Consider the following 11,658-nt stretch of genomic DNA (forward strand, 5'->3'; position numbering starts at 1 on the left):
TAATGAGCTGTGACAAGCAAATAGAAACACGTCTGGCTACGATAAACAGTTTACGATTCGCCATGTGTTTGTAGATGTCGCTTGTGGTGATTAAAACAGTACTTTCTGTTTTACTTAGTGTTATATAACCATAATAACCATAGTGGTGATCAGACTAGAGAGAGGAATTATGAAAGTAACAGTGAAATGTTCTGTTAATCCTCATGACACCATTAATATTTAACCCCCAATCGCCGGGTGCTGGTGTGGACCAATGCAGACGAGGTGGCAGGAAACCACCGGGTGTCGGTATGGACCAACACAATAGAGGTGGCAGGAGGCCACTGGGTGCCAGCAGGAACTGCAAATGTTTTCGCGGCACATTTTGACATTGCCACCACTTGATCTCACCAAAAGCTAGGGAAAGACTCCCACCGGCCAAGGGAAGCATACCTCCAGTTATCTCTGTGACTTTGCCATGTGTAAGACAATGTTTTCTTGATCCTTCTTGTCCAATGCCATTCCTGCCTCACAATTTTTGCTTCATCCACCCCTGCCAAGCCTCTTTCCAAGGATACTAGGAAAGGACTCAGTGATAGTGCCACAGGGCATGCCTTGGATGCCACTGTGTCTAGTTTATATGGAGAAGTTATCATGTTGAGAGCGAAGCCATTCTCGGGGCTGTGCGTACACACAAGAATATATTCTGCTTCTCATGCCTAAAACTATTACTCTTCCTTACGTCGTTACACAACGACCTACAGACCTGGGGATACTATCATTTGCAAGAAGAAGAGCTGTTGAGTAATATGGTTGGTAATCTGTTTTCCTAACTGCTATAGTTTCTGAGATATCAAGGTCTGAACACAGGCTATTTTTGGAAAAATGTCCATACTGAGAGAACTACTGTGCAATAAATAGCCCAGCATTATGGGACCCTTGCCAATGCTTTGTTAGGTACTCCAACTCATCAGCATGTAAATGAAATACATGCCAGGTTAGAATAAACTGAGGAAATGTTGGAACATGAACGTCAGATCTTAAACATTCACTCAAAAGTTCTGAATACGACTACAGTAAAACATCACTATAACGGACTAGTTGGGGCCCAAGCCATTCCAAAAAAAGCGAAATTCTGATAAAAGCAACATCCAGACTTCCCCCCACTAACCAGGACTTTTTCCAATATATTAGACATTAGTCTGGACTGCATCAACAGTTTTTACAGTGTTTTCACTACCATTGCAGCACTGTACTGTATTATACATTCACTACAATACAGTAATCAAATGGTATATATAATAATACTGTACTATACACTGATAAACAAGTCTTTTATTTACCTTATTGTGGTGAACATACCTGAAGTGGTCAGGCAGTCCAAACTGCTTCTGGCTTTGAGAGAATTTTTCCTATATATAGGAATTTACTCCGGTAGCTCCTCAATTCTGATAAAAGCAAATTCCGGTCTATTGAAGTCCGTTATATCGAGGTTTTACTGTATTAGAGATGTGTCACACATGCAGGCAGCACTCATAAAATTACAGAGAGCCAGTAATATTTCCCATGCAATTATTAGGCATTTTTCTCTCAACACATTGGAATTAGAGGGTGAGACACAATCTTCGAGGCTTTTCTTAATCTGCAGTTAGCTTGGTCTAACATCATTGCTGATCATGTAAGGATTAAGTTGGGCCTACAAAGCATTTTTTTTTTTTTTTTTTTTTTATGTGTCCGACTCTGGGCATAGGCTTCACAGCCTGCTATCATGGCCCAGCAGTCCTCCTACATACCATACACCTCTACATGTCACCACTACGGCGCTAACACCCACCGTCCATATTGAATACATGCTAGGGCTGCCTCATACAGGACTGGTGTATTGGTATTAGCGGGGGTATTTTAACGACATGTCGGCGGGTCTTCTGGTAGATGAGTAAAGCCTGATTTAATGAAATTCAAATCCTTAAACTGTTCCCTGCTCCAGCGGGGATTTGAACCTGGGTCCGTTAGAACCTCAGGCCACCTCTCTACGATTGAGCCACCCGTAAGTGTTGATACTGCACCTAATATACAGTTACTGGGTAACCTGTCATTGTCGAGGCCAGGGGTGCTTCTCTTCTGGGCCCAACCTGAGTATCTTGCCTTGCATCGGGATCTCGTTAGTAGTTTCATTTAAAAAGACTCCAACATGATTGCATGCGTCAGCTGTACCTCCCTATTCAGTCTCTTATCCCCAAAGTCACACTCTATGACCTTGTCCCAAGTCTTCTTTTGGTCTGCCTCTCGCAACCCCACCCACATCATTCACACTTCTCACTTTCTGCACCCACCTGTCATACCCCATCATCTCTACATGTAAAAACCCGTATCAAAGTGTTTCTACTTATTTATTCTGGTTGCATGTAATGAGGACACCAGAAGAGTTAGTCTCTACCACATTGAGAATATCTGTCTATACTGGACGGGGAGAAATAACATCAGATCAAAGAGTACAACCTGATGCAATACAAACATAATTTCCATTTAAACCACTTAGATTTTGTGCAAAATTAATTTAAAGTAAACTGTCATAACCAAGTCTCATGTTTAATCAACAATCTACCATATACAGTACAAGCTTGATATAAAGGAATAACAGAGCCAACCAGTTCTATAAAATTTCCACTTAATCAATCTTCCGATAGAAAACCATAGTCAGAACGGAATTTTCCGGTAAATTACGATTTTTCCGACATTTTTTCCCTCCCTCACGACCTGAAACCACACGCAGCTGCAAATACGTTAATTGCTAGTACATTGCGAGTACCTAATGCAAAAAAAATAGTTATGCTTGGGACAAAGTGGCTTGTTTCTGTTAGTGACACCCCATGCCCCATGACTGACCGGAAAAGTTCCGGTAACCTAACGGAAAAAATTAGCTTTTTCAAGCTTCCGCTAAATCCCGCTCCCGTTAAATCGAGCTTCTACCGTACACTGTACAATATGGTAATAATCTATATACAGTGTTTATCGTGGCAGTGTGTTATTTTAAACGGCTATGAACTTTTTTTTTTTTTTTTTTTTTTTTTTTTTTTTTTTTTTTAAAGGTTACTTTTGGATCTGGGTTAGCCCCTCAAAGACCAACTCTTGGAGGACCGGTAACATATCTCCACCAAACCAACATTACAACCAACTTGTACAACAAATCTCTTAATGATGAGGTTTTGGCTATTGCATCCCTGTAATTTGACAAGACCTATCCATATGTTGATAATTTACTGTTACACTTGTAACTCAGCTGCTGCTACATTAATTGCAATGTCTATGCCACATCCATAAAGCATTTTTGGTGAAAACTAAATACAATAAAGCAAGTTATTTTCAGTTAATGAGTTGACCCTGTAAGAATGTGAATGGAGTACTGTATTTTAAAACTCTACATGTATGTAGTGTGGGAATACCACACTGGTCACAACCCTGTGGGAGAATAAATCTAGTGATAAATTGAGGTGAAGCATCAAACCTGCTTTTTGTAGACGTACAGCTTGCAGTGCAATCACCTCTGAAGACTGGTTCAAGGCTTCGAGTGTCAAAGCAGTTGTCTGAAAAGGAAGATGTAGATAATAGTTTAGTTAAGTGCTGATTATTTGGAGAGAGTGAAAATGGCGACATGCAGGTGAATGACAACAATTTTCTGTAGATCCTCTAATCCACTTGGGGAGGGGGGGGGGGGACTGGATGGAGAAAGCAGTGACCTTCATGCAGGGTAAATTACTTACAGCATCTATTTTTTTAAATGTACCTGTTTTTTGTAACTTAATTAAATTATGGTGTTTCTAGTGTAGAGATGGCAAGAAGCATGGGCAAAACACAGTGACAAACCTCTGTTTCCTCTGATGTTTCATATACCATCCAACCATCTAACCACAGAGAAGCACATTTACAAAACAGTTAAAAGTTTAACAGAAATCCATAAAACAGTTCATGCAAATATGTATCCAGGAAACAAGACATCTACAACAAATTAAAAAAAAAAAAGTTTGGTATATACAACTTATATGACAGGTTGAATTGGATACTAACAGGTACTAGGCCATACTAATAATATAACTGACCTCTGCACTCTAATAACCAAATGTGTCATAAACACAGCCAAAGCATTTTTAGGACTGACTGATATTACATTTCTTGTAGCGAACATTTTTTTATGTTTGAAAGATGATGCACTGTATATAAAACCTGATCAGTATTACATCAAACTAGCTTACACTACAGTATAAAGCATAAAAAGCACTGACTTGCACAAAAAATGAAACTTACTGGGTGATAATGCAGAAAGCTTACCATACATCATGGTGGTCGCTCATAATGCAGCACAACAATTGGTGCAAGTTCATCACTGTCATTTTTGTACAACACTGCTGTCCAAAGGAAAAAAAAAATCCTCTATCCTCCTCATATTCTCATCACAAGTTTTTCATACTTCATCATCATGGTGCATAATAGTATTTCTTTGAAAACTTGTATTACAAAAGATTTTTTTTTCCCCTATGGAATACTTCACAATACAAAAGGTAAGAATTAAAACTAAGGTGGTCACAGTTGTGGACAATACATCTTTATTTGTTTCCTTCAGGTTTAATATCATACTGTATTACCATGTGTTACCTTAACGTTTAGCATATATAAGAACACACCCCAGGACACCCGAGCAACGGGTATCCGTAAGTTCACAAAGCTGCTCCGTCCCTCCCCTCCACACCCCAGCCCCAACCTGCCCCCACCCCACCTCAGCCTGGTCTTTGGAATGGTTTCACAAGACCCCTTCAGTGTTTGCAGGAGCTTCTAGGTGGGGGGAAGGGTGATGGTGGGGGGTGGGGGAGGGGGAGGAGGGCAGGAGCTGAGGTTTATACAATGCACATACGACTCACAGCTTAGCCTCACACAACAATATTTAGGCAGCTTGATAAATAAACATAAGAGAACCAGGCATCACGCCCGGGCCGGCTCCCTGGCAGAGTACTAATTGTACCGCAGTACATCTTACGGGCTAAATATTATAATAGTTATATTCATTTTAAAATTATTTCCCCTTTTATGAGGACTCCATTTTGCGTCATGAATATAATTACGGTATATGTACAACCTATTGCTAATTATCCATGTATATAAACGCCCAGTGCCACCTGTCTGCAGCATTTTAGAGAGGGAGGGGTAGCGGGAACCTCTCAGCTTTTACTACAGCCACCAGAGGGACATACGTGCCTCGCTGGCCCAGCGCACACATACCCGCAGTGTTGAGCAGTGCAACACACAACTTCCTTAGTACTTTTTGTTAAATACGTAGCTATGAGGCCGTGCACCAGCACCCCAGCACAAAATATAAAGTCCCACTCAGATGCCAAAATGCTGCAGGGTCGTGTGGCAGGCTGGGTCCGCTTGCACTTATTGCTCACATATTATTGCAGGGACAAGACCTCCCCCTGGCACAGCAGGTCGGGCAACACTACCGCAGCTAAACACCTGAGATTGGGGGCACGTCCAGACACCCGGCACCCATGCTCACCCGCACCACACCCATTGAAATAATCAACTCCTAAACCAGTACGGCGAGGGCAACTGAAACTCTTGGTGTGGTGTGGGCAATTGTGGGTGTCGCGTAGGCATTCGCAATTCAACTACAAATCTACAAACTACAGGCGCCTAGAGATGGTGACAACCCTGGCCTGGTGTGCAGGGGTACCAACATGTGAGTACTCACAGGCCAATATACAATATGCAGAAGTACATAAAGTCAAGAAACCAACAAAACTGAACAAAGGATCAACAGGAGGGAATAATCATTTTATTGCCAACAAACAAAACTGTATGAAATACAATCAACAAACTATAAATTTAATTTTGCCTTGTCTCGCCGGCACGCTCACAATTTTGGCACATGTCCGACGGAACAAACAGCTGAAGGAAGCGACATTTGAATTTTGGGTGTTGGGAGGTAGGCACTTCCAGGTCTGCAAGACATCTGTGAGGGAATCCTACACCACCGGAAGCAACCCAGTCAACCACACCATCCCCAAGCATAATGCAATGAAAAACTAAAGCAATTACGAGTAAAAATGTATTAATTACACCAAACCATAAAAAATTAATTGGCAATCATGGGTGAATATGTTTAGCTACTCCAGGACATTTCCTTCATTCAGCACAAGCATGACAACAATGAACTGGCACTGCAATCAAAACATAACCAACTGCATCAGTCAATCTCAAACTGAGAGGCATGAATACCTCCCTCCTATTCTCTGCAGTGGGAGGACAAATGAGATGAAAACTAACCATCACAAGCAGAACACTGCCTTAAAAAATGCAAAGTACCTCTGAAAATAAAATTCATTAGCTGGATAATAATTTTTTTTATTATGAACCCCAATGATATTCACTAGTCTATCAGGTAGTGACTATGATATTTATTGATTATATAGTATAATAAAAAATTATACCAGAACACCAACAATAGTAAGTCATTTGTCATCCCTTTCCCAACAGATGTTCACTTCTCTGCACTTGCTCTTTGAAACACTACGACATAACAAGTAAAAAGATAGCATATATAATAGCATACTTAAATGATGACATGTTAAAGAAAACTACAATACATATACTTACTCTGCTAATCATGACAACCAATTAGAGGAACCACTACACCAAACTAATCACAACAGCAGCAGCTACCCCGGATTACCTAATGACCAAGACAATGACTTAACCTCTTCAGTACTTTTTTTTAATTATTATACTCTTACGTGAAAAAAAAAAAAAAAAAAAAAAAAAAATGACTGTAGAAGAGGTTTAAATGTATGAACTAAGAGATCACGTAATGTCAGACTTAAAACAATACTGGTGGACTAAGAGCCTACATCCTGTACAAAACATGGCTAAACTGTTCAGCCATGAAACCATCCAATTTCATATCTTCTTTGCTGGACACTGGCCGGAAAAAGATCGGCCCACAAAATTAACAAATGCTACTGGGAAGTTCCACTTTACAAAATACAAATCTATAGGACCTATAAATACTTTGTTTCAATAACAAGACAAGCTTTTCAACATTTGCAGCAGAGTACTCTAAGGTGTTTTGAACTTAGTAATGAACTATAAATGAAAGTTAGGAGCACCGAGTCTCAGTCAACTGAAGAATCACATTATATATAGATTCATATAAACCTGGCTATCTTATGTACACCGGCAGATATCCAATACAATAACTACTATTCTGTGTGCCATTCTGCCAACATTCTTCCAATATATATGTAATACAAAACGGACGAAAAATGCATAAATATCACGCAAAAATTAAAGTGATAGACCTCCGAAGCTAAATGGACAACTATTAACAATCTAGGAATTACTCGCTCTTGTAACAAAATATGCATTGAACAAGTTTATCATCCTACTGCTACTTTTTATCAGTTCACCACATTTTTTTCTTTGATGTACTTGAAATCCATTGAGACTGATAGTCATTTATGTAAAAAATTAAAACTTTTTCTATACTGTCCACGGAAAATATGTGCTCAGAAAAAATTATTACAACTGCATTGGCAATTACAGTGGAAAATTTACAAGTATAACAGCACATATATACTGAAAGCGAAGATCAGCTAGTTCAGGTATACCGGTATGTATAAAATTCTCGTCCGCTCTATGATTACCACAGTCCGCTAGCGTTTCACTAAGTACAAATAAAAACAGCAATCGCAGCCAACATTAAACAAACTAACTAGGAAAACAAACTTTTAACTAAAATTAAAACAGACAAAAAAATCGAGATCAGTGGGATAAAAGGAGTTCTGCTGAGTTTATCCCTTAACTATGGTGACTTATTTATTCCTTCTGTCGCAAAACTATTTTATGTAGCTATGACCAATCACAGATAAGAAATTAGAAACAATATCCTACTACCTTTACGAAGATTTCATCCATTTCTTGATACCGCCAGTATTTTTTTAGGTTTATAAGTGCCATTGTATATTATTTCCTTCAGATGCTGAGAGAAGCCACCATAGAGAAAGGTTTAACACTGTGGCTGACAAGTGTACGTGGAAAGTGCTGTGTGCTACCCATCTGGGGACGCAATTCCTGGCTCTCAATATCAAGGGTCACCAGGTTGGCAGACGATAGTGGCTCCTCCCTGGCTAAAGTTACAAGGCAGAAACACATGAGTTTTTAACATTTTAGACCTACTTTTGGATAATACTGCAAAAAACAATAAAATTTTTCCCATCACTCACAAAGAAACTATCTTGTTTTGTATTTCGGAAGGTCATTTTAAAAATCTTTTATTACCTATAAAAAAAAAAAAAAAAAAAAATCTGGCTTCATCAGTATCTATATGCAACTATGACAAGTATGGTTCAAATGAACACTTTGTATATCATACCAAACTATATTATTCTGCTTTGATTTTTTTTTGTTAGGCCAAATTTGGCTTACTAGTGTATAATATGGCCTCTTTACTATTTTGTAATGGAATATGAATATACTGTATATTTAATCTGGTGAAGAACAAGATTTCTGGCTTGCATACAGTAAATAATAATAATAATAATAATAGTATTCTAGTCTCAGTCTTACATGAAATGATTCGCTTAAGCACCAATTGTACAGAAACTTTAAAATTACAATTTCCTTTCTTATCAAGGATGGATTCTCAACGTTAAAGCAATGAAGAAGCATTATTCTGCTTTGCATCAAGAAATAAACTCAACCACTAGCTAATCTATTATTGCTATATTTTGTTCAGGGAGTCACTTTTGATATCGTATGCACAATCTAATTCTTCAAAGTAAGAACTGTTGACCTTAACATGCCATTCTTAAAGTCATACCTACTCTAAACAGAGTAATAAAAACACCCACAAGATATGTAGGACATTAACCCATGGATTGCGAGCCACAGCTCAGGCTGGGTAGTGTCACGTTGCGAGCCACAGCTCAGTCTATGCTGGCCGTGCATCACTGTAAACAACTCGACCCCTACGCAAACTTACGCATGGCGCTATGCAAAGACGGAGAAAGAGATTTTTTTCTTTTCACCAGATGATGCCCTGGATGTTTATATTCAAGTTTATAATAATAATAATAATAATTTAAAAAATCACTACTCATGTACGTAAACTTACACATGGCCCTATGCAAAGACAGAGAGAGAGAGATTTTTTCTTTTTCTTTTCACCAGATGATCCCCTGGACATTTTTCTTCAAGTTTATAATAAACAAATACTAAAAAATTTACTTCGTTTTTTGCGCACCAAGGGGTGGGATAAAAAAAGGTTATTGTGCAATCCACAGGTTAATAAATAGGTTTCTGTACAAAAACATCTTAAAACCACCAGACTAATTCATGTGGGTATTTTCATCAAGCCGAGTTAGATCCTCACAAAACTAAATGAAACCAAGTATGAACTCGCCACAAAATTACTCAACGGCCAGACTTTGTCTCAATGGCTTGCCTTAATCAAATCTAAGTAACTTGGGATAGGTCCATGGCTAGCTCATACATGGTCAGAGTTGCCTTATCGTTCATGAAACTTTCCCATCTATTAGCCTACATTAGTTCATCCTCTGTACCCCTCTCAGTGGTGCCTTCCAATGAAATACCATTATCATAGCCCTGTGTAATGTAACCATCAATAACCTAGGAATTGTAGTTTTATCTTTTCCACTAAGTTTGTACTTGTATCACAGAATAAACCCAACAGAGGGCTTAACACTTTTCAGATCACATATTGGACTATCTTACACTCTGCTCCCACTAATATATATATATATATATATATATATATATATATATATATATATAGATATATATATATATATATATATATATATATATATATATATATATGATATAATATGTATATGTATATATATATACCGTAATATATATATATATATATATATATATATATATATATATATATATATATATATATATATATATATATATAATACATATATATATAAAATATATATATATATATATATATATATATATATATATATATATACACTAAATAAATAATGTAGTTGGGATCTTAACATGAGTGTTTAAGTACTTCTATTATTCTTCATTCCACACAATCTCAAATAATTTGTTTTTTGTACCATGTTAAAACTTGGATCTCTACTTGCAGCCTACTCTCCCCACTGTCAACCAGGGGATAGTCACAAGCTAAATGGCTGTTAAATTCTGTACACCAAAATGACAAGAATTCATGGCATAAGACTGATTCCAACCTGTGTTCAATAATCAACAACAGTAAAAACATAAAGTAGCATTCTAAGAACCTCTTTCAACTGCTATCTGTGTTGTTACAAAATAAATAAAATGGTGTGGGGAATCTATGAATAAAACATCAAAACAGTCCTGATAATTCCTGACACCGGTAAGAAGGAAGTCATGAGGATGGACACTACAATGAAACTAATTGTTTGGGGGGGGGCGGGACCTTCATTTCAAAAACAAGGTAGGAACAGCATAATCCCACTAAATGTCAGCTGATATGAAAATATTAACCACTTTCCAATTATCCTTCATCCTGGATTCTGTATATTGTACTTTCAGCACATTTTAATACTTCCCTACTGTTCAAAATGTTAAGCTACTAAAAAGAGATACACTTGGACATTGGGAAATCCTGATTCCAAATTCCATATCTTTGAAAACATGGTCCCCTGGGCAATGAAAGCTAACCTATATTCTTTAAAAATTTCCCTTCCTACAAAAACACTGATGTTGGACAACTATGACACAAAATCAGTTTTGTCACTATCCATCAAATGCATAAAATTAATCTATTTTATGTGCTTAAAAAAAAAAAAAAAAAAGGGATGCACAAAAAGCAATATCTCCTAGGCATTCAAATAAAAATTTCAATCTAATACACTCCTGAAACACAAAACCATCCTTGATTCTACCAAGTACATAAAACAATATACCCTAAAGGTACAATCAAACAAAAACTTCAATATCAAGTTCCTGAAACACAAAAATGCGCTCACGGTTCTACCAAGTGCCTGAAACAAGTGAACGTCGAACGAGAGGATACAATAACAAGATGAGAGTTCTGTCATCTATTGCCAGTGATATGTTGAATGATTGTTTGTTCTTATATCGTGTACTGATGGTGGCGTCTCAGTTACCTTCGTGGACAAGCTCGCATGTACCACTGACGGGGAGGAGGTAGGTGCTGGAGTTATTAGGAACGGGGTGTATGTAAAATAAAGTTCATAATGAAGTTACCAGAATTGAAGGGGAAGTAAAACAAAATGAATAAAAATCAAGAACATAAATTCTGAATGGGAAGGATTTGAAAACAATAAATAAAAAATAAAAATATATTATTACTAAAAAACATATAAAGTAAATAGCATTAGAAATGGGTGGTGCTGGTGTTGTTATTAAAAAAAAAAAAAAAAAAAAAAAAAAAAAAAAAAAATGTATTAGGAAAGGAGGAAATATGAGTAACAGTCAAGAACCATAAATGCATAAATAAATTAACACAATAAAATTATTTAGAACAGAATGGGGGAAATGAAAAGGTGATGGAGTCAAAGTTGATTACATAAAAATGCAATACTGTACACTGGACTAATCAAGAACTGGACTAAAATAGGTAGGTGCTGGGGGGGGGGG

The sequence above is a fragment of the Coenobita brevimanus genome, chromosome 90 (genome assembly GCF_032717465.1).
Source record: "Coenobita brevimanus isolate Jiangsu-jjx chromosome 90, ASM3271746v2, whole genome shotgun sequence".
NCBI classification, from domain to species: Eukaryota; Metazoa; Arthropoda; class Malacostraca; order Decapoda; family Coenobitidae; genus Coenobita; species Coenobita brevimanus.